At 44.9% G+C, this 24,846-nt stretch overlaps 1 protein-coding gene across 1 annotated transcript in view; it reads left to right on the top strand.

Moving 5' to 3' along the window:
- The first annotated feature begins 14,803 nt into the window (after window positions 1-14,803).
- LOC137359547 (synaptotagmin-like protein 2) overlaps window positions 14,804-24,846 on the top strand; it is a 294,080-nt gene continuing 284,037 nt past the window's right edge. The window contains exons 1-2 of the mRNA XM_068025421.1: window positions 14,804-14,820; window positions 15,176-15,248. The gene's annotated coding sequence lies outside the window, so the exon portion shown is untranslated. The remainder of the gene's footprint in view (window positions 14,821-15,175; window positions 15,249-24,846) is intronic.

Genomic DNA, 24,846 nt, shown 5'->3' with positions numbered 1-24,846 from the left:
CAAAGAAAATTTACTCGGCTGATTCCTGGGATGGCAGGATTGATGTATGAGGAGAGATTGGGTCGACTTGGCCTATATTCACTAGAGTTTAGAAGAATGAGAAGGGATCTTATCGAAACCTATAAAATACTAACAGGACTAGACAGGCTAGATGCAGGGAGGATGTTCCTGATGGTGGGGGAGTCCAGAACCAAGGGTCATAGTCTCAGGATACGGGGTATGCCATTTAGAACAAAGAGGATGAGAAATTTCTTCACTCAGATGGTGGTGAACCTGTGGAAATTTCTACCACAGAAGGCAGTGGAGACCAAGTCATTAAATATATTCAAGAATGAGAGAGATATATTTGTTAATGCCAAAAGGATCAGGGGATATGGGGAGAAAGCGGAAACAGGGTACTGAATTAGACGATTAGCCATGATCTTTTCTGAATGACACAGCAGGCCGAATGGCCTATTCCTGCTCCTATTTTCTATGTTTTCTATCGACATCCTGGTGGTTACCATTGACTAGAAACTGAACTAGACCAGCCGCATAAATGCTTTGGCTACAAAAGCAGGTCAGAGGCTGTGAATTCTGAGGCGAATAACTCACCTCCTGTCCACCATCTACAAAGCACAAGTTAGGAGTCTGATGGAATACTCTCCACTCGCTTGGATGAGTGCAGCTCCAGCAACACTCAAGAAGCTCGACACCATCCAGGACAAAGCAGCCCGCTTGATTGGCACCCCATTAACAAATATTCACTCCTTCCACCGATGCACAGTGGCAGTGTGTATCATCTACAAGACGCACTGCAGCAACTCACCAAGGTTCCTTAGACAGCACCTTCCAAACCTGCGATCTCTACATCTAGAAGGACAAGGGCAGCAAATGTATGGGAACGCCACCACCTGCAAGTTCCCATTCCAAGCCACACACCATCCTGACTTGGAACTATATCACCATTCCTTCACTGTCACTGGGTCAAAATCCTGGAACTCCTTAAGAGCACTGTGGGTGTACCTACACCCCAAGCACTGCAGCGCTTCTTCAAGAAGGCAGCCCATCACTACCTTCTGAAGGGCAATTAGGGATGGGTAATAAATGCTGGCCTAGCCAGGGGCCACCCATCCCACGAACGAATAAAAGGAAAATCCAACTTGCTGACTGACCACCTTTGTATACTCGGGCTACAGTCAGAAATCCGGTTGGAGAAAATCATCCGCATTGCTATTTGCAAGAGATTCACTGAACCAGTCATCTACCTGGTCAAACTAAAAGCCTCAGGACCACAAAATTCAGCAAACTCCACAAACTGTATACCTTTTTTTATGGACTCTAACTTAACCAATCTACCTTTCCCCACTCTGTAACCTATTTGTGCATTGTTTATTATTTTTATTAGTTCATTTTAGGTGTAATAAAGTTCAACTCTTTCTTTGTTAAACTCAAGAAAACCTGTCCAATTGGTTCGTGTTATGATCATGGCAAGTAAGTAAATAAACACCTACTGAATTGGCCAGTACATCCACTTTAAGAAAGACTTAATCCTATTGTGGTCAAACAAGGAGAGGGAAAAGAGGGACGCCTTCGACCCTCCTCACTTGACTGTAACATTATACAGCAAAATCATTCGACTGTGACAACTAGCGTGTACCACTTCAGGTCAGGCAGGACGGTTGGCATATGCGAACAACTTGTTTCCTTCTTTCTCTTTGCTTCTCAGTGTCTCACGTCTTCATGACTTCTCAAACTACTCAAGAGTGTTAGTATGGATCTACCCTTAGGAATTTCTCTCCACCGCCTGCTGCACTGACGTCTCCCAAACTCTCTTACTTTAAATCCTTTCTCAGGCGTGGACCTGGATGGATTATTGACAGGTCTTTTGGTCCTATAAAGATTTACTTTATTTCAAAATACCATAAAAAATGTTGGGTTCTTTGTCTAAGCCAAGGGGTGAAAAACCCACTTTTAATGTTATCCACTTGCCATTAACTTATTGAGCCTTCATGCATACCTTCTGACTTTGATCAATCATGTTTTTACAACATCCTTTCTTTATCTCATCCTAAGCTGTACTCCCTGATCAGCTTTTCCCTCCCAGAAACATTCCAGCTCTGGCCTTCGAAGCTAACTTGCAGAAGTTTCAGTATTTGTCTCTGTTCGACTATCAGTTATTTATGTCTAAGGTTGTTCACAAGACCTGTTAACAAGCTGTTCATACATTGGACTGAATGGCCATTTCCTTGTTTCTTATCAGACTGATGAAGCATAGTGCTGTTCACTAAAGTAACTTTTATTCTATCTCCACACACTAATTAACTTACGTATTTCAGCAAGCATCTTAATTAGGCCAGGTTAAATGAAAAGCCCAAGACAGTTTTGTTGTATGGTTATTTGTTTTAAGTATCTACCCAGTTGCTCTTCCATGATTGCAGAGGCCTTGTCTGACCATGACCCCTTTCCAGGCTAGGTACAGCTGTCATCACCTAACAAAATCTTAAGCAGTTTCCATTACAAGAAAACTTACAGCACGAACCTATTCCATTACCAATTTCAGGCTGACTACTAAATATATGATGATTCTCAGCACAATTCTAATTTCTAACAATACTTAGAACAGTTTGCCTGTCCTACTATTTTCACATTATGAATAAAGCAACTCTGCTGTCAAGTTTTATTTTCTCAAGAAGAAATCAAACTTATTTCCTCATTTATTTTTTATTTCTGAGAGCTGTTGACAGTTATTGAGTTCAACCTTTTGTGTCAAAATGCGATGCCTATTACTGATGAATTGATTCATGAACAAACCCTTCCCTACAGTTTAAAATGTTTCTTTAAATAGTAAGTAGATTTTATAAACTGTGCTGCTACTGTTTTAACATATGAATTGTGTTGTTAAATATAGTAGCGGATAGGGAATTGTATAATTGGTCAATAAAATAGGGAAGTTGTTTTACATTACACATCAGAGAATCGCTGAAATCAGCATAAGAAGCAAGAAGCTGTTGAGGCATGCTAATTTAGTATCATTGCATTTACAAATGGTGATACAGTACTAACTCCAATAACTAGACTGCTACACATTATGGAACACACTTAGTGAAGAGTTTAGTATAGACCTTTGATGATGCAATGCCCATTTTGTGGGTGCTAACAAAGTGCTGAAATTTCCAATATATGGGCAGGAAGCACATGCCCATTAGCAGCCATAAGTGAGCCACCCACCATATTGGGATAAGCAGAAAAATAAGTGTCCAGGGCCTGCACCTAAAACAGGCATTAGGCCTTTGCACATGCAAATAAGGGGCCTGCTGCCCATTTAGGCCTCTTCTGCAATGATAGATGGCCTTGAGGCAGCAGACACCAGCTGTGTTCCAGGAAATCAAATTTGCATGCATCCTTAAAGGACACACTGCAGGCCACAACCAAAAAAATAATTTATTAAAATATACTTCGCTGAATGTGGAGCCAAAGGGGTAGGAGGCTGCTGGCCACCTTTCCCGATCGCATGAAATAAAGTCTTGCCTCTGCTCTCTCAATCAGATCGCCTACTGTTAAATCTGTTAAATACTTAGCTGGCAGGGGAGAGACCATGATCCTGTTCCAGGTAGGTTTTGAGTAAAATGGCTGTAACCTATTCTAGAGCTTCAGGCCAGGGAGTGCGTAACACCGTTTGGGTGGTGCTGAAGGATAATGAAGGAGGTGCACCGGTTGACCGTACCTTCTTCATTAAGAAAATCCTCATTGATTGCTGTGGATTCCAAGCTGTAGACACCATTTGCCTGCGGAACTTTCCCAGCAGTGGATATTTGGACATGACGTTAAAGAATGTGGCGGGATGCATTAAATTCCTGAAGTTGTTCAAGGAGAAGGGAAACTAGGCTGTTGAAACTGTTGATCCTCACAGCAGAACCACTCTTCACGCTGCCATCACAATGCGACTGGGTGGTGACAATCCACCTCTACAACCCCCATGTTCCTGTCGTCGATGTACTCCCCTTCCTCACCAGGTACATCAAGGGGGCTGGCAGCAGTACTGATGTCAAGGACCCATTTGGGATTTGGATCAGCAAGCGGCAGGTCAAGGTGAATTTGAAGGTCAATGCCAATGGAGCCATTATCCATCCCCCCTCCAGCTTCGCTATCTGAGGAAGTGGAGGCTTCTTGGTCTATGTGGGGCAGCCCAGAGTTTGTCATACCTCCGGCAAATCTGGTCATATGGTGCCCAACTGCAACACAGTCGTCTGCAAGAGTTGCAAGAAGGAAGGCCACCAGAGCAAGGATTGTAAACAGAGTAAGTGCAGCAACCTGTGCGGTGGGGCAGGACACCTCTACAAAACCTACCCCAAACGCTGCCTCAGTTATGCACAAGCGGCAAGGTCCAAGGAAAGGCCGCGAGAAGGAATGGTGAATGTGTCTGGTGCTGGGAGGGAGACGAACAATCCTCCCCACTGTGAGGAAATTTTATCTGAGAAGGAGAAGAGAGGGGAGGCAGCTGCACCCAGCGACCCAATACCTACCCCGTGCCCGGAAACTCCTCCTCTACAGACAGAATCCATGGAGGAGGAGGCAGCAGATCGACAAACTGGTCAGTGGCAAGTGGTAAAAAGGAAAACCACAAAGAAGAAGCCACCAAAAAAGGAACAGGTCACCACCCAAACCAGTGGCGAGAGGAGGTTACCGTCTGAGACAGACTATAGCAGCTCCTCCTCATTGAACGAGGAAGGGCCGGAAAGACGGCACCTGCAAAAGGAGCAGCAGAACTCAAAGGAGCTGGAAGAGCAAGTCCCCCAGCTCCAGGGCACTGGAAGCTGTGACGGGTCCAGCGTGCCCCAACCCCAAAGTGCTGAACCCAGCGAGATGCCCAGCGCTCCCCAGATCCGGGAGACCGAGAGCAGCAAAGAGTCTGGCGCACTCCAGCTCCGGGAAGCCGGGAGCAGTGATGTCTTCGAGGAGGGACAGAGGGGAAAGACACGACCAGCAGAGAACAGTCCAAACCTTGCTGCCTACACAACCTCTCCGATGTCACACCAGCGGGACAAAATCTCCATGAGGAACCAGGAGGGATTTCTGAGCCCAACGAATGTGAAACAGCTTGTGTACACTATGGGTATGTAGGAACATACCCAAAGACTGGGACTAGCAAGGACACCTGGTGTGGTAAGCAACACCCAAGTTTAAAACAGGTAGAAAGACTGCTTCAATTAACATGCATAGCGTTAAATCCATTATGCGATATGTTTCGACCTTGGGTTACCTCGCCAAGGTCAAAGCCGACCTGCTGTTTCTGCAGGAGTGTGCAATCCCGCACTTTAGTACTTACAGGCAATGGTCGCAGTGGTGATCCCACAGGCCATCGGACTGGTCAGGGGGAATGATTCCCCTTCCTCCGGCCTGGGTATTCTGCTGCGGGGAGGCAACTTCATCATCTCCAAAGTTAAGGAGGTGGTGGGCGGCCACCTCCTCATAGCAGATGTAATGTACAACAATGCTGTGCTCTGGTTCATCCATGTGTATGCTCCTGTTCAATGCAGCGAGCGATGGACCATCCTCCAGCAGCTCCCACTGCTGCTGGTGACGTCCAGGCCAGTCATTCTTGGCGGTGACTTCAACTGCATCATTGATGCAGCTGGATAATCCAGCAGTGATGACAGCAAACTGGACGCTATGTCCAAATTCCTAATGGAAACAATAAAAGATGCCAAGCTGCACGACGTCTTCAGCAAACCTGCAGATGGAGCGCAGTGTAGATACATCTGGTCAAGACTGGACAAGTCTGCCCATTCCAGGATTGACTTCCTGTTTGTGTCCTGTGCTTTCACGGTCAGATCCACTCATGTCAAGCTGGCCTCTTACTGGCCGCCTCTCACAGGGGGACATGGAAGTTGAATGTAACACTGCTAACCCCAGAGAACATTGAGGAACTCAAAAGGGATTACAAAGGTTGAAGAACCATGAAACCCCTCTTTGAGTCTCTGGTGCACTAGTGGGAAACAATCAAGGTGAACATCAAGAGGTTCTTTGTCCTCAAAGGTGTTCAAAGGGCAAGAGAGAGACAGAGGGAAATGTCCCGACTCCAGAAAAGAATGCAAGATCTGCTCCGGCTGCAGGCGATGGGGGTCGAGGTCAAGGAGGATCTCCAAGAGGTGAAGAGCCAGCAGACCTTGCCCTTTGCCACGGAGGCCTCCAAGATCATCTTCCGGTCCAGAAATGGCTCCGTTGAGCAGGATGAGATGTGCTCGCGTTTCTTCTTCCAAAAGGTACAGAGAGAAAGCTCTGTGATCAGCAGCCTGAAGGAAGAGGATGGCTCTGTAACATCTTCGCAGTCTGACATACTAAGGATTAGCAAATCATTATATGCTGGGCTGTACGGCGTGAAGCCCATGGACAGCACAGCCTCTCAGTCCTTCCTGTCATCTATCACGGAGGTCTTAGATGACAGCATGCGGGAGAGTCTGGACAAACTACTAACTCTGGACGAGCTGCCAAAGGCCGTCAGGTCCTTCAAGACAAGTAAAACCCCTGGAAGCGACAGCTTACCGGTTGAGTTGTATTCGACTCTGTGGGACTGGATCAGCCCAGACTTGCTGGAAGTGTACGAGACTATGCTTCTGGCCGCAGCATGTCAGAATCCATGAGGAAAGGCATCATCACCCTCATGAACAAGCAGAAAGGGGAGAGGGCGGGAATCAGAAATTGGCAGCCCATATCACTGCTTAATGTAGACTACGAGATTCTGTCCAAAGTCATTGCCAGTCGGGTCAAGTCTGCTCTGGAGTTGGTGATTCACCTTGTCCAGACCTTTACAGTACCCGGCAGGAAGATCTCTGATAGTCTTGCGCTATGTACGGGACAGGGGGAGTGGACACCTGCCTCAACAGTTTGGACCAGGAGAAGGCTTTTGACAGAATATCGCACACCAACATGATGGACATACTTTCCAAAGTGAGGTTTAGGGATGGAATCCACAATTGGATCAAACTGCTCTACACAAACATCAGTAGTGCAGTCTCAGTCAGAAAGTTTCCCGATCCACTCTGGAGTCAGACAGGACTGTCCTCTCTCTCCTGCCTTGTTTGTTTGCTGTATCAAAACTTTTGTTGAGTCCATCAGGAAGGATGTGGGCATAAAAGGAGTGACAATCCCAGGCAGCGGAGGCACTCGGGTCAAAGCCTCCCTTTATATGAACGACGTCGCCGTCTTCTGCTCGGACCTGCTGTCCATTCGCAGACTGATGAACATCCGCGACCAGTCGAACTGGCCTCCGGAGCCAAAGTAAATCACGGCAAGAGCGAGACCATGTTTTTTGGGAACTGGGCCGACCGATCCCTTGTCCCCTTCACCATCAGGTCAGACTACCAGAAGGTGCTCGGGGTATGGTATGGAAGGGCCAGGACATGCGCCAAAACCTGGAAGGAGTGAGCAGTCACTTTACACCATAAACTGAGCTTGTGGGAGCAGTGTTCTCCCTCCATTGTGGGTAAGAACCTGGTCATCAGGTACAATGTGATCACGTTGTTGCTGTATGTGGCGCAGGTCTGGCCCATACCCCACTCCTGTGCTGTGGCAGTCACCCGAGGCATTTTACGCTTTATCTGGAGGTGCAAAATGGACCAGGTCCAGAGGGACATGATGTTCAAACCTCTGGATAAAGGTGGGAAAAACGTACCCAACGCTGCCCTCATCCTGATGACTCCCTTCGTGTGCAGCTGCATCAAGCAAACACCAAGTGTCACTATGTGCTGAGGTTCTATCTGTACCAGGTGTTGCGAAGGATGGCTCTGGCCACACTGCCACGGAACGCTCCATCCAGTCGGACCGTGCCCTACCACCTATCCTTCGTGGAAAAGTTTGTGCGGAAAAACATCTTTGACTGCCAATCCATCATGCAGTGATCTGCACGGAATGTCCTCAAGGCCCTATGGGAAAAGGAGATGGTGGATCCTGTTGGATGGTTTCCCGAGCAGACTGCCAAAGTCATTTGGCATAATGCCTCATCACCAGAATTTTTAAACAAGCACCAAGACATAGGTTGGCTGGTGGTGAGAAGGGCCCTCCCCATCAGATCCTTCCTGCACAACCGGAATCTCACCACCTCCGTATGCTGCTCACGAGGTGGCTGTGGTGGGGAAGAGACTGTTGCCCACCTCCTCTGGAATGTGCCTTTGAAAAGCAGGTGTGGAAAGAGATGCAGTGGTTTTTGTCGAAGTTAATCACAAACAGCTCTATAACACAGGAGTCTGTGCTCTATGGGCTGTTCCCAGGGACACACACCAAGATAAACATCAACTGCTGCTGGAGGACCATCAATTCGGTGAAAGACGCTCTTTGGTCTGCCTGAAACTTGCTGGTCTTCCAGCACAAAAAGTTGTCCACGACCGACTGTTGCAGACTGGCACATTCCAAGGTCCAGGTCTATGTGCTGAGGGATGAACTGAAGCTTGGGACAGCCACCGCAAAGGCTCAATGGGGAAAGAGCACTGTGTAAGCTCCTCCCACCAAAGTGAACTGAGGGGCTGGACCCATGGAAAACCCCTCGGGCTGTATACACCAAATATGGGTTTTCTGTACAATGTTAAATGGATTGGAAGGGTTGTGAGGCAACTCAATCCTGTATTGAAGAAAACTGGCTTTCCCTTGCACTTTCTGGAACATCAACCTGGTGCTGTTTTGAACTGTATTTTTTTACAGATTTTTATGAATAAAGTATATTTTGGGGAAAAAAAGCCTACTGTTAAACAGTAATCTGTCAAACATCTCACTCTGCTTGGCCTGGCATGCTCCTTTTGTTCCCTGTCACTTCCCCATTGTTTTTGATTTAGTTTAGAGATACAGCACTGAAACAGGCCCTTCGGCCCACCAAGTCTGTGCCGACCATCAACCACCCATTTATACTAATCCCACACTAATCCCATATTCCTACCATATCCCCACCTGTCTCTATGTTTCCCTACCACCTACCTATACTAGGGGCAATTTTTAATGGCCAACTAACCTATCAACCTGCAAGTCTTTGGCATGTGGGAGGAAACTGGAGCACCCGGAGGAAACCCACGCAGACACAGGGAGAGCTTGCAAACTCCACACAGGCAGTACCCAGAATTGAACCCGGGTCGCTGGAGCTGTGAGGCTGCGGTGCTAACCACTGCGCCACTGTGCCGCCCCTTAATCAGTTATTGCCATAGTGGGATTTGAACCCATGTCACCAAGGCATTAAGGGAGGGCTTTGCAGTACTAGCCTAGTGACATTACCACTACACCATGTTTTGAACTGGAAGATGATGTGGTACAATGTAGTCATCTTTATGGATATTTTCAATGATATTCCTTATGGAACTGGGAGGAGATATATTTTAATGGACATGAATAACCTGGTTGGGCTATGCAAAACTCAGTTTCTAGATGAAATCTATTTGTCAATATCAGTTGATCTAGGATTCAAACTTGGGTCTCCATGTTAATGTCCCATATATATAATTCTAAATGTTTTGGAATTGTTCACAATTATTTTGCTTAGTTGATGTCTTTGGCAACCGCGAATCAAATTTAGAGGTCAACGGTTTGCTTGCGAAAAATGAGACAGCATGTGTTTACCCGAGTGGCCTTCCTGAAAGGCTAAAGAAATGTCCATCAATATAACGACTGAGGATGGACAGAATATCCAATTACTGGACAGCAAAATGAACAGTACAATGTAGTTTAATCAATTGACATAAAACAGTTGTCACTATGTTAGCTTTAGGTTACCAATGGTTCTGGGAAACTCCAATCTTTGTGGTCTAGCCATTTTTAATGTTTTCAGTGTTCACACTTGTGAATTCGAACTAAAACGCTGTTTTATTGCTGCATTATTAACCCAACATTATTAAATGAGCATTTCTTTTTCGATAACAATTTAAGGAAGCACCTGGGTCCCAAATGCTCCCAGGCCATATGTCACGATGGGGCATTATCAAGATGGTTGAGTCTAGCAGAGTCAGAAATTAGGGTGTGACCACTTATACCAGGTCACTGCCCCATTATGCCTGTGCCAATGTTTCCTGGAAGAATGGAGATTGGCAGTCCTTGTGTGTGACTCATTTGAATCATAGAACCTGGCACCCGTACTAGCAAGCTGGTGGAAGGGAGTCCACCTTATACAGAAAGGCTGGTTTCTTTGTCGTAGCTGGTGAGAAAACAATCAGTTACCTTAAGGAGAACTATTCTCCTGACTAACGGGTCCATTATTTGTCGGGCACACGGACTGGCACTGGGCTTCACAGTCTGATTAACAATGTAGTTTCTGTCACCATCTAGTAGATGCCCGAGCTGCACCAATACTGCTAAAGGTGACTGTTCACTTTGTTCAAATTGCCAGGCCCTGGTCACTCCAGGTAATTGGAGAGGTACTTGGCTAGTAAAGAGGAAGTCCTGCTCCACTACTGTTATGGTGGCAGAGTGCGATCGTGGATTTTCAATGCCTTGATGTTCATTTTCTCTGCCTCCTCCTATTCTGCCTTCTTTATTATTCTCCATCTCTATTTTAACTTTACTTACCTATGCTTTTCCTATCTATTCAGTTACTTCTAAAAAAAAACTTAACTTTTAAAATAGTTTACATATACAATTGTGAGTCAGCTGTGACTCACTGACTCTCACCTGTGAGGCAGGTGGTTGTGGTTTCAAGCCCTACTCCAGACATATGAGCACATAAACTAGCCTGGCACTTCTCTGAAGGACTGACAGTGCTATTCTTTCAGATGAGACATTAAACCAAAGCTCCATCTGGTGGATGTAAAAAATCCCATGGCAGTATTCGAAGAAGAACAGCGCAGTTTTCCCCATGTCCTGGCCAACATTTATCCTTCAATTAACAATGAAGGAAACAGATGATTTGCTCATTTATTTCAAAAAATTACTTTATTGGCTGTAAATCACTTTGGGACATGTCGAGGTGTAAAAGCTAAATAAATGAAAGCCTTGCTTTTTTTCCCTTTTTTATCCTGGATTTCACCATTCACTTGGAAGGTGAAAAGAAAAGCAAAAACATATTTGATTGAAACATGACTTCAATATTTTCAGCCAACCAAGGGCCTAAAAGTTTAATACCTGACATGGTTGCATTATTAGTAGGATCTGACCAATCCCTGACCTTTTTATGAGCCAAAGGGCCATTACAATTCACTGAGTTAGTGTTCCAGATAGTGATTGGCCATATCAAGGTGTCGGTGCAGCAAGAGTTCAATCTATGTTGAAATTTGTAAAGAGCACTTAGCTTGTATTAACTTGAACACTGAGATTGCCATTTTTATGTGGTGATGTGGAGCTGTACAACTTACCACCAATAGTGATATCATCTGTGTATCTCCACTGATGTTGATTCAGCTTCTTCACACTGTCAGACTGAAACAAATCCTTCAAGCCACTCAGCTTATGTTGTCATAAGTGCTCACTGTTTAAATAAAAAGAATACTCTCAAACAGGACCACCAGAAATCAATTAAAATGTTCTGATAATTCCTTGTAACTATTTAAATTTTGGACATGTTAATTTGGTTGGGTGCCTTTGCCACAGCGAAATGTATAACACTTGTTTACAGCTTTTGGATGATACAGGGGAAAAAGGAAATTCCTGTTAGTGAGGAAAGGAAAACCTGCATAGAGATTACAATCAATCTTCCATTAATGGGATAAATAATCAATTTAAGATTTCTTTACGCCTTTATGCCCCCACCTCAATGAATTTTGCGCTCGGCATGACATTGAGCTCTTCTTCCGTCGCCTCCGCCTCCGGGCTCACTTCTTTGACCAGGAGTCCTTCCCCCAATCAGTAGACCCATTCGTCCGCCTCCAGCATTCTCCCTCTACCTGGACCCCTCCCCCGCCTCTTACCCACTCTTGATTTTTTCATTGAAAACTGTCGGCAAGACATTGGTCATCTCAATTTCTCTGCCCCCCTCACTCACTCTAACCTGTCCTCCTCTGAACTTCAGGCACTCCATTCTCTCAGGTCCAACCCCGACATGGTCATCAAACCTGCAGACAAGGGTGGTGCTGTTGTTGTATGGCATACCGACCTCTACCTTGCAGAGGCTCAGCGCCAATTCTCAGACACTTCTTCCCACCTCCCTCTGGACCATGACCCAACCACTGAACATCAAGCTACTGTCCACAGGACTGTCATTGACCTCATCTCCTCTGGAGATCTTCCCTCTACAGCTTCCAACCTCATAGTCCCACAACCCCGGACAGCCCACTTCTACCTCCTTCCCAAAATCCACAAGCTGGACTGTCCTGGCAGACCCATTGTGTCAGCCTGCTCCTGCCCCACTGAACTTATTTCTTCCTATCTTGACTCTATCTTTTTTCCGCTGGTCCCGTCTCTTCCCACCTACATCCGTGACTCTTCTGATGCCCAATGTCATTTTGACAATTTCCAGTTTCCTGGCCCCAACCGCCTCCTCTTCACTATGGATGTCCAATCTCTCTACACCTCCATCCCCCACCAGGATGGTTTGAGGGCTCTCCGCTTCTTCCTTGAACAGAGGCCCAACTAGTCCCCATCCACCACCACCCTCCTCTGCCTGGCTGAACTTGTTCTCACATTGAACAACTTCTCCTTCAACTCCAGTCACTTCCTTCAAGTAAAAGGTGTTGCAATGGGTACCCGCATGGAATATGTCGAACATTCCTTGTTCCAGTCCTACTCAGGCCCCCTCCACCAACTCTTTTTCCGGTACATTGATGACTGCATTGGTGCCGTTTCCTGCTCCCACCCCAAACTGGAAAACGTTATCAACTTTGCTTCTAATTTCCATCCTTCTCTCGCCTTCACATGGTCCATCTCCGACACTTCCCTTCCCTTCCTTGACTTCTCTGTCTCCATCTCTGGGGATAGGCTGTCTACTGATATCCATTATAAGCCCACCGACTCCCACAGCTACCTCGACTGCACTTCTTCACACCCTGCCTCCTGTAAGGACTCCATTCCATTCTCCCAGTTTCTCCAACTCCAACGCATCTGCTCTGATGATGCTACCTTCCATGACAGTGCTTCTGATATGTCTTCCTTTTTCCTCAACCGAAGATTACCCCACACTGTGGTTGACAGGGCCCTCAACTGTGTCTGGCCCATTTCCCGCACCTCTACCCTCACCCCTTTCCCTCCCTCCCAGAACCGCGACAGGGTTCCTCTTGTCCTCACTTTCCAGCCCATCAGCCTCCATATCCAAAAGATCATCCTCCACCATTTCCGCCACCTCCAGCGTGATGCCACTACCAAACGCATTTTCCCCTTCCTTCCCCTGTCAGCATTCCGAAGGGATCATTCCCTCCGCGACACCCTGGTCCACTCCTCCATTACCCCCACCACCTCGTCCCCTTCCCACGGCACCTTCCCCTGCAATCGCAGGAGGTGTAATACCTGCCCATTTACCTCCTATCTCCTTACTATCCCAGGCCCCAAACACTCCTTTCAGGTGAAGCAGCGATTTACTTGTACTTCTTTCAATGTAGTATACTGTATTCGCTGCTCACAATGTGGTCTCCTCTACACTGAGGAGACCAAACACAGACTGGGTGACCGCTTTGCGGATCACCTCCGCTCAGTCCGAAAGCATGACCCCAAACTTCCGGTTGCTTGCCATTTCAATACACCCCCCTGCTCTCATGCTCACATTTCTGACCTGGGATTGCTGCAGTGTTCCAGTGAACATCAACGCAAGCTCGAGGAACAGCACCTCATTTACCGATTAGACGCGCTAGAGCGTGCTGGACTGAACACTGAGTTCAATAATTTCAGAGCATGACGGGCCCCCCATTTTACATTTATTTTTAGTTCTTTTTTCTTTTTTCGTTGTGTTTGTTTTATTTTATTTCGTCTTAGTTTGTTCAGTTTGCCTACCCACAGTTTTTTTTCATGTTTGTACTTGCGGCTGTTCAGTTTTCAGTCCGTTAACACCCTATCTGTACTAATGCTTTGTCTTTCAACACACTATTAACATATTGTTTGCCTTTGCTCCTTGACCTTCTGGTCGGTTATTCTCTGTGACCTTGTCCTATCTACACCTTCTCCTTTGTTATCTCTTGCCCCATCCCCGCTTTACTTGCTTAAAACCTGTCACAGTTCTAATATTTGCCAGTTCTGAAGAAGGGTCACTGACCTGAAATGTTAACTCTGCTTCTCTCTCCATGGATGCTGCCAGACCTGCTGAGTATTTCCAGCATTTCTTGTTTTTATTATTAATTAACACAATCTGGTAGTTTCCCGGTCATGATTATTGATAGCTTTTTTTAAATTCCAGATTTTATTATTTTTTTATTTTAATTAATTGAATTAAAATTCCCTAGCAGCTGTGGTGGGATTTGAATTATTGTCTCCAGATCATTAGTCTAGGCTTCTGGATTACTAGTCCAGTAACAACCAGAATGCTACTATGTTCGATATGCTTACAAACTGTTTTGACTGTTCTGGAAGAACCAGTTAAATTTATGACTACACGTTTAAAGCAACACGTTTAAAACATAGCAATTAAAAATGTTGTTGACCGTTTCAAAGCTGTCAAGGCTTCGGACCACTAACAACATTCATTCTCTGAGAAAAAAAATCAGAAGTTGTACCCGATTGAATATGCCAATTCAACTTTTACAGTTGTGAGTCTCAGCTTTAAACTCAGTCTGCTTTTGATGCAACTGCTACAGGAAATTTATAAATAAACAAGTGACACAACCACTTATCTCTTGTAAATAGGCTGAACTGGCTGCGGTGAGCAGTATTGCTTGGGTTCGGTACTCGACAGTTATCTGAGCTATGTTAGCTGCAGGAGCAGAAACAGACAGATAAGAAAAAGAAGAAAAGGTACTTAAAAAATCTAGATTTTTCTGCCTCATTGCATTTTGTCTGTGTCCTTTATTTTGAGATAGTTTACATTAAGCACCATTGTTACTTGTAATAATATAATAATATCTTACTATGGTAGATTGCAGTTTCTCTTAATGGATTTTACTTCAATGAAAAGATACATTTTACTGCTGATCATAATGACATTCACAAAGTATGCTTGGCAATCTACCACATCCTATAATAATGAGCACTCATTCATGCAAGCAACTTGGCTCAAGATTTTGTGTCCACTTCCCTTTTATTTTGTTCACCTTCTGTCCTTCAACATCATTTCAGAATGTTCATAGTTCCTTATTTCTGTCCCCAGCAGTAGGCAATCGGGGTCAAGCTGTTCAAGCTTTGCTTGTTCTCGAGGACCGCATCCACAAGGAGCTGCTAACTGGGTGAGTTTGCTTCTTACGCAGTGTTCAACAGCAACAATAACTTGTATAGCACCTTTAACATAATAAAACATTCCAAGGTGCTTCATAGGAACATTAAAAAACAAAATATTGGAGCCACATAAGGAGATATTGGGTCAGATGAGCAAAAGCTTGGTCAAAGAGATAGATTTTAAAGGCGTCCTAAAGGTGGAAAATGATAGAGAGGCAGAGAGGTGTAGGGAGAGTATTCTAGAGCTTGTGGCCAAAGTAATTGAAGGTGCAGCCACCAATGGTGGAGCGCCTAAAATCGGGAATGTTCAAGAGGTCAATATTAGAGGAGCACAGATATCTCAGACGGTTGTGGGGCTAGAGGAGATAGGGAGGGGCGAGGCCATGGAGGGATTTGAAAACAAGGGTGAGAATTTTAAAAATCAAAATATTGCTCGACCAGGAGCCAATATAGGCCAGCGTGCACAGGTGTGATAACTGAAAAGGACTTGGTGCAAGTTAAGACACAGGCAACAGAGTTTTTATGACTTCAAGTTTACGGAGGGTAGAATGTATGAGACCAACCAGGAGTGCATTGGATTCCTGAAATCTAGAGGAAATGCAGGCATGAATGAGGGTTTTGGCAGCAGAGAAGCTGAGACTGGTGAAGTCTGGAGATGTTATGGAGGTGGAAATAGGCGGTCTCATCAATGATGTGAATATGTGGTCGGATGCTAATCTTGGGGTCAATTGTGACACTAAGGTTGTGAACAGACTGGTTTAATCTCAGACTGTTGCCAGGGAGATAGATGGAGTTGATAGCTAGGGAACGGAGTTTAGAGTGGAGACCGAAGACAACAGCTTCAGTCTTCCCAATAATTAATTCTCGGAAATCTTTGTTCATCCAGTACTGGATTTTGGATAGGCAGTCTGATAGTTTAGCAACAGTAGTGGAGCTGAGAGAAGTGGTGGTGAGGTAGAGCTGGGTGTTGTCAGTGTACATGTGAAAACTAAAGCTGTGTTTTCGGATGATGTCACTGAGGGGCAGCATGTAGATGAGAAATAGGAGGGGGCCAAGGATAGATCCTTGGGGAACACCAGAGGTAATGGTGTGGGAGCAGAAAGAGAAACCATTGCAAGTGATACTCTGGCTGCAATTAGATAGATGAAAATGGAAGCAGGTGAGAGCAGTCCTACCCAACTGGATAATAGTGGACAGGCGTTGGAGGAAAATGGTGCAGTCAACCATATCAATGGCTGCAGACAGGACGAGTAGGAAAAATTTATCTTTGGCACAGTCACATAGGATGTAATTTGTGAGTTTGATAAGAGCTGTTTCAGTACTGTGACGGGGCGGAAACCTGATTGGAGGGATTCAAGCATGGAGTTCTGGGAAAGATGGGAATGGATTTGGAAGGCAACAAACACATTCAAGGACTTTGGATAGGAAAGTGAGCTTGGAGATGAGACAGTAGTTTACAAGGGCAGTGGGGTCAAGGGTTGTTTTTTTTGAGGACCGGGGTGATGACAGCAGATTTGAAGGAGAGAGGGACAACACCTGATGAAAGAGAACTGTTAACAATATCAACCAACACGAGGACCAGGAGGGGCAGCTGAGTGGTCAGCATTTTAGTAGGGATAGGATCGAGGGAGCAGGAGGTGGGTCTCATGGACAAGATGAGCTCAGAGAGGGCATGAGGAGAGATAGGAGAGAAACTAGAGAAAGATGCAAATTCAGGGCTAGGGCAGGGGGCAGGGGAGCATTATAGAAATTTTGGCCAGGTGGGCTAGTGGAAGGAAACGGACATGACAGAGGCAGCTGATCGGATGGTCTTGAGCTTAGTGACAGAGAAGTCCATGAGCTCCTTACACTTATTGTTGGAGGTGAGGGTGGAGAGACACAGGGGAGAGGGGTTTAAGAAGATGGTTTGCAGGAGAGAAAAGAAGTCGGGGGTTATCTTTGCATTTCAGCAGCCATGAGAAGAACCTGAGTATGTTTCAAGTGGTCCAGCCAGATCTGGCGGTGGATAGCGAAACCAGTTGTCCGCCATATCCTTTCAAGTCTGTGACCCATGAATTTAAGAGAGTGGAGTTGAGGATCGTACCGGGGGTACGGCCAGGGTGCGAGAGAGTAATGGTCTAATGAGGGACTGGGGCATCAAAGATGAAGGTGAGGGTATGGTTGAGCAAGTCAGTAGCTGCAGAAATGTTGTGGTAAAAGGAAGGCCAGAGGCTAGATAGATGGGATTTTGAAAGTGCAGTTGCAAGTTCAGTGCTGTTCACATACTTGTTGCCTTCTTAAGCTATCCTCAATTTATTACTTTCTATTCTGTTGGCTCCAGCCCTAAGACTGTCTGTTTATAATTTCACATGGCTGATTGCAATCCTTAAAATTGAAATTGCAACCATTTATAAGATCTACATGTCGTAATCCAAGTCATGCAAATGTTATTATGTTATTCTTTAGTCTTTAGTCGAAATGTCTTTAGATATTTTTTTTGTGATTATTTTATTTTAGTTTGTTCAGTATGTTTCTACTGTGCCTACCCACTTTTTTTCATGTTTGTGCTTGTGGCTGTTCAGTTTTCAGTCCATTAACACCCTATCTGTACTAATACTTTGTCTTTCAGCACACCATTAGCATATTGTTTGCCTTTGCTCCATGACCTTCTGGTCAGCTATTCTGTGACCTTGTCCTATCAATACCTTATCTTTTGTCATCTCTTATCCCACACCCACTTTCCTTGCTTAAAATCTTCAAAGTGATTCTTGACAACGCAGCCGGCCGCTGATGTCATCAGACTGTGCCACGCTATGCACATGCGCAAATGGGCTCCTGCTGTCTGCGCCTGCACAACGTTCCGGATTGCCAGGACTGGTTGGCGCATGCACATATGACATCATTGCGCTACGCGGGGAAGCGGGGAGAGGCTGGGGGGGGGGGGAGAGCGGCCGAAGACCTTAGTGGGTACGGGTGCGCTCTCCTCCTTCCCTCCACCTCCCCCAGCCCACTCTCCACCCCCCACCTGCCAGCTCGCTCACTCTCCCGCTCTGCACCCCCCACCTGCTCACTCTCCACCCCTCCGCCCGCCCGCCCGCTCGCCACCCCCCCCTCCCCGCCTGCTCGCTCACCACCCCCCGGCCCGCTCACTCTCTCCGGCCATTGTGTACTGCCATGTGTTTACTTTGCCTTTGTGTGATTATTTGAGCAGCGCCATCTTTAGTCCTGGCAGCTGCCTGAACATCGCAGACTGTGACGTTTTAGTGACACAGGCTGCATTTGTGAATTTGCCCGTGCAGTGCCACCTAGTGGTTGCGTTGTCAGTAAATGCAGCCTAAAATCTTTTACATTTCTTATATTTGCCAGTTCTGAAGAAGGGTCACTGAACTGAAATGTTAACTCTGCTTCTCTCTCCACATATGCTGCCAGCCCTGCTAAGTTTTTCCAGCACTTTCTGTTTTTATATGCAAATGTTATTGATGTCCATACATTACCTGAATAATCTGTGTTAAAGTTACACACAACAAATTTTTTTTTAAAGTCAACTTTACTAACAAAATAGAGTGGGTTTTCTATCCAGAAAATTTACAAATGCTATCTCATGCAAATCAGCTCTTTTCACAATGTTAATGCCTGATTCATGCATTGAGCTATTCTATCCATAGAACCTGAGTACGAAAGGCCAGTCACGTTCTGTCCATTCAGGGAATAATTTCTTCAAGGTGAACAGTGTTGGATATTGTTGCTGCAAATAGATAGGTTTGATTCCTCTAGCTTGTAGAGAATACCGAGTCTTTGTAAGGTTTTAAACAATAACTCATTTATTACATTTCAGGAGCTATTTACACTTTCTCTTAAGCAGGTTTAACTCACTGCTGACATGATGCTGTTTCTCCTTCTTGGGTCTCTACCACATGTGATCTCTGACATCACCACAGTGGGACGTGTTACTCACACTGTCCCAAACATTAATACTTTCAGATCCCTTTACTACATCTCCCCCAAGTCTTTGTCCATATATATTTTTTACCTTACGACCCTCTCTCCCCCCAAGTCTCTGACATCACAGATTCAATCCGTCAGGAGGCTTCATGAATCTCCCTGATCGTGTTCTTGTCAGACTTGGAAGATCAGTAGTCTTTCTCTGAACTCTTGTTTCTTGACTTGGATGGCCTTCGTTGAGGCTTGTAGTATCTGGTGTTTTCTGATTTTCAGGATCAACATCTGGTTCATCCAAATATATGACTGATTGATGTCTTTGATGATGTTTCCCCTGGCTGGGAGTCTAGAAACAGAGGACACAGTCTCAGAATAAGGGGCAGGCCATTTAGGACTGAGATGAGGAGGCATTTCTTCACTCAGAGGGTGGTGAATCTTTGGAATTCTCTACCCCAGAGGGCAGTGGAGGCTCAGTCATTGAGTATGTTCAAGACTGAGATCGATAGATTTCTACATATGAAAAACATCAAGGGTTACGGGGATAGTGCAAGAAAATGGCGTTGAAAGTAGAAGATCAGCCATGATCTCATTGAATGGTTGAGCAGGCTCGAAGGGCTGAATGGCCTACTCCTACTCCTATTTCTTATGTTCTTATGTATAGAGATAAAATTTCTCCTGTTTCTTCTTATAGTACCTTCTGAAGTATGTACTGAATAAGATCTCTATTGATTTCCATCTCTCTGGATGATTAGTCCTTGTTTCCTTCCATCAACTTGGGAAGGTTTCCGGTACAATATCTCCAATTATAATTAGAAGCTTGTTGTTTCAGTAAGACTTCACTCTGTCTTGAACTCTCTGATAATCCTGGACTTCTAATCACAAGAAGAAACTTTTTAGGTAGGATAGGAAGTTGTGTTTTAAGTTTTCTCCCCATCAACTAATCCACATGGCACTGGAGTTGATCGATAGTCTAGGAGTGCTGTTTGATAATCTTCATTCTTCTTTAACAGCGCTTTGATAGTTCTGACTCCTCGTTCAGCTTCTCCATTAGATTGTGGATATCTAGGGGAACTTTTAAGATGTGCAAATCCACATTTTTCCACAAAGTGCTTAAAGCAGTCTATTGCAAATCGAGGACCATTATCTGACATAATCTCATATTGTGTGGCAAAGATCTCCTGTAACACTCAAATGACTGTTTCATTTGTTGTGTACAAGTGTTTGGCCTCAATCCATCTTGAGAAGTAATCGATAACAATCAGGTAGGATTTCCCATTAACCATAAATCGATCCATCTCCAGACATCCCCACAGTCTGGTTGGAAATTGGTCGATATAAGAGGTTCCCTCTGGTCTGGTCTGCACTACACGTACCTGGCAATTTGAAATCATTTCTTCTATATCTTTTGATATTCCTGGCCACCAGACGGACAACTGAGTCCATGCTCTGCATTTTGTGATACCCATGTGGCCTTGATGTATTTTCTCCAATATATCGATCCTGAATGAGACCCGAGTCACCAGCCTTTCATCATATGCCAGCAAATCATTCACAATAATAAAGTGCCTCCTGTACTCAAAGTAGATTTTCATCACCGTACCACTGGGACGTTGCTGTGGCCATTCTTGCTTGCAATATTGGTGTATTTGGATGCAGTCCTCATCTTGCATCTGAGCATGACGAATTTCTTGGAGCTTTTTTGAATTTGCCAGCCATAGTGATGCAGTGACTGTGTATATGACTCAATTTCACTAATGAAGTTAACATCATGTTGTGTAGGATGGTCAATAGCAACTCTGGATAATGCATCGGCAGACGTTTGAAGTTTGCCCTGTACATAAGCAGTTCATGCATGTATCTCAGTGGCCCCAACTAGAATCTCTGAATTCTCGGAGGCATTCTAGCGAGTTCCTTTTCATCAAGTAAGGAAACTAGGGATTTGTAGTCTGTCTCTATGACAATCTTTAAGCCAACGTGACTGCGAGAGCTTCTTTCGCTATGACAGTGTACCTTGTCTCAGTCTCAGACAATGCTTGAGATGCATAATAGACCAGCCTGTGACATTATCTTGAAAAAGGACTGTCCCAACCCTGTAGATGAGGTATCTGCTGAAATTGTGGTCAGTAGTGAATGGTTATAATGCACTAAGATATCTGGTAAAATGAGAGTTTCCTTGATACTTGAAATGCCAGCTCCTGAAGTGCATTCCAACACCATGCTTGTGCTTTCTTTAAGAGTTGTCTTAAGGGTTCAGTAAGTTGCACTAGATTGGGTAGAAACTTTGCCAACTCATTAACCATTCCAAGGAATCACTGAAGATCTTGGACAGAATTGGGAATTCACTAATAGCTCTCGTCTTTTGCATGTCTGCCATTATCCCCTTGCTACTAACAATGTGCCCTAGAAAACAAATAGATGTTTTCAAGAATTCATACTTTTCATGAAGTGTCAGGACTCCTTCTTGTAGGTGATTCAGAACGCTCTAACCCTTAGGTCAGGTTCTTCGCAGATTCATCATGGACTAAAAGATGTCATCCATATGGCATACTACTCCTTTAAGGCCTTGTAGAATGTTCGACATAGTTCTTTGGAATATTTCAGGTGCAGATGTTGTACCGAATGGTAAATGATTAAAACAAAACCTTCTGAACGGAGTGATTAAGGTCGTCAGTAATCTTGACTTCTCGTCCAATGGGATTTGCCAAAAGCCACTATTCACATCCAGCTTTGTGAACATGATACTTTTGGATATTTTCGTCAAACACTTATCTACTGAAGATGCATCTTCTCTTGCAACAGCCTTATTAAGTTAAGTCTACACAAATGTGTAGAGTATCATTCAGTTTAGGAACGGGAACAATTCCCGAGCACCACTCTGTTGACAGGAGAAATGACTCCCATCCTGGTAGCTCTTCTAGCTGATGTTGGACTTGCTTCATTAGTGTGGTTACTTTCTAGGTGTAAAAAGACACAATGGTTTAGCATCTTTTCTCAACGTAATGCTGTATTTGGTCTTCAATCTTCTTAGATAAGTAAATAATTTTGGAGAGTCTTATTGGAAGTGACTCCTGGATTCTTGCCACTTAATTTCTTCCACCTCGATAAGATGAAGGTCTATATAAGTTCTTCGACTTAAAAGAGAAAATTCTTGATTCTGTAAGATATACAATGTTTCTATTATCTGCTTTATCTTGTACTGAAGTGTTGCCTGTAGCATTCCCTTGACTTTCTATTCAATCCCTCCTGGTCTGTGTAACTGAGCATCTGTTGGTTGTAGGCAATGCATTGATAACCATGGTTCGTTGTCTGATAAAATCATCACATTAGCTGCAGTGCCCATTTTAAAGTTGGTGATATGTCCGTTGACATAAATATTGGCAGACCAGAATGCATGATTGGGGTCATTGACCTTACCAAGGAAGTCTTCTGATTTCTTTTCCAAAGGAGATTGTTCATCTTCATTAATGGCTCTATGTGTAAAGACTTTTTCCTTGGAACTTTTTAAAGTAGAGGTTTTACTTTGTCACATCTTCCCAAAATGACCAACTTTCTTGCAGTGAAAGCATTCTGCTTTGCTTTTAACTCTTCGCGCCTGTGGATCTTTTTGCTGTCACAACGCTGGCAGAGCTTAATAGCATCTTGCACCTACTGTTCCAATTCAGGTTTGGTATTGAGTTGTGAAGCAATTTTAAACCTAGGAATCTTTTTCTCCATGATGGCCAATTTTGAATCTGATTGCATCCTGCTTGATTCTGGAAACTCTCTGGCATTCCCAATTTTGCATCCATATTGCTTTCTTAATGGACTTTTTAGGGTTCCCCTTAAAGAATGTTTTTTTATTTGTTTGTTGGGTGTCGGTTTCGCTGGCCAGGCCAGCATTTATTGCCCATTCCTAATTGCCCTTGAGAAGGTGATGGTGATCTGCCTTCTTGAACTGCTGCAGTCCTTGGGGTGTAGGTACACCCACAGTGCTGTTAGGAAGGGAGTTCCAGGACTTTGACCCAGCAACATTGAAAGAACGGCGATATAGTTCCAAGTCAGGATGGTGTGTGACTTGGCGGGGAACTTGCAGGTGGTGGTGTGCCCATGCATCTGCTGCCCTTGGCCTTCTAGGTGGTAGAGATTGCGGGTTTGGAAGGTGCTGTCTAAGGAGCTTTGGTGTGTTGCTGTAGTGCATCTTGTAGATGGTACACACTGCTGCCACTGTGCGTTAGTGATGGAGGAAGTTAATGTTGAAGGTTGTGGATGGGGTGCCAATCAAGAGGGCAGCTTTGTCCTGGATGGTGTTGAGCTTCTTGAGTGTTGTTGGAGAGTATTCTATCAAACTCTTGACTTGTGCCTTGTAGTGGTGGACAGGCTTTGGGAAGACTGGAGGTGAGTTACTCACTGCAGATTTCCCAGCCTCTGACCTGCTCATGTAGCCACATCATTTACGTGACTGGTCCAGTTAAGTTCCTGATCAATGGTAACCCCCAGATGTTGATAGTGGAAGATTCAGTTATCGTAAAGCCATTAAGCATCAAGGGGAGATGGTTTGATTCTCTCTTATTTGAGATGGTCATTGCCTGGCACTTGTGTGGCACGAGTGTTACTTACCACTTATCAGCCCAAGCCTGGATGTTGTCCAGGTCTTGCTGAATATGGACATGGGCTGCTTCAGTATCTGAGCAGTCGCGAATGGTACTGAACATTGTGCAATCATCAGTGACCATCCCCACTTCTGACCTTACGATGGAGGGAAGGTCATTGATGAAGCAGCTGAAGATGGTTGGGCCTAGGGCACTACCCTCAGGCACTCCTGCAGTGATGTCCTTTTTATCGTTATCGGGGGTAGGTGGTAATGTGGAGAAATCAGTTCAAACATGAACTTATTGAATGGCAGAGCGGTCTTGAGGGGCCAAGTGGCCGACTCCTGCTCCTAATTCGTATGTTCGTATGACTGCGATGATTGACCTCCAACAACCACAACCTTTGTGCTAGGTATGACTCCAACCAGCAGAGAGTTTTCCCCCTGATTTCCATTGACTCCAGTTTTGTTAGGCTCATTGATGGCATACTCGGTCAAATGCTGCCTTGATGTCAAGGGAAGTCACTACAACTTCACCTCTGGAGTTCAGGTCTTTTTGTTCATGTTTGGACCAAGGCTGTATGAGGTTAGGAGCTGAGTGGCCTTGGCGTAGCCTAAACTGAGCATCAGTGAGCAGGTTATTTCTGAGCAAGAGCCGCTTGATAGCACGGTCGATGACCCCTTCCATCACTTTGCTGATGATCAAGAGTAGACTGATAGGGCAGTAATTGGCTAGATTGGATTTGTCCTGCTTTTCGTGCATCAGACATACCTGGGCAATTTTCCACATTGTTGGGTTGATGCCAGTGTTGTAGCTTGTTTCTTTTTTCAGGCCTGGTTGCTTCCATGGAGGTCCCTTCTGTTTTTTAGAGGTCCCTCCTGTTTTAATAGGCTTTTCTAGCATTTTTCCCTTTCTTTAATAAATTCACTTTTTTCAGGCCTGGTTCCCTTAATGTAGGTGCCCCAGCTGTTCTTGAGAGCTTTATGCTGTTTTAATAGGCTTTTCTAGGATCTCCCTCTTTCTTTGAGAAATGTAGTTTTTTTTTCAGGCTTGCTTGCCTTACAGGATGCATCCCTGCTGCTTTCAGAGTTTTCTCTTGCTTCTCAGGAGTTCCCACGTTTTT

This window comes from Heterodontus francisci, chromosome 3, assembly GCF_036365525.1.
Source record: "Heterodontus francisci isolate sHetFra1 chromosome 3, sHetFra1.hap1, whole genome shotgun sequence".
Taxonomy (NCBI): Eukaryota; Metazoa; Chordata; class Chondrichthyes; order Heterodontiformes; family Heterodontidae; genus Heterodontus; species Heterodontus francisci.
The sequence above is the reverse complement of the archived record's forward strand: the minus strand, read 5'-3'. Positions and strand labels throughout refer to the sequence as shown.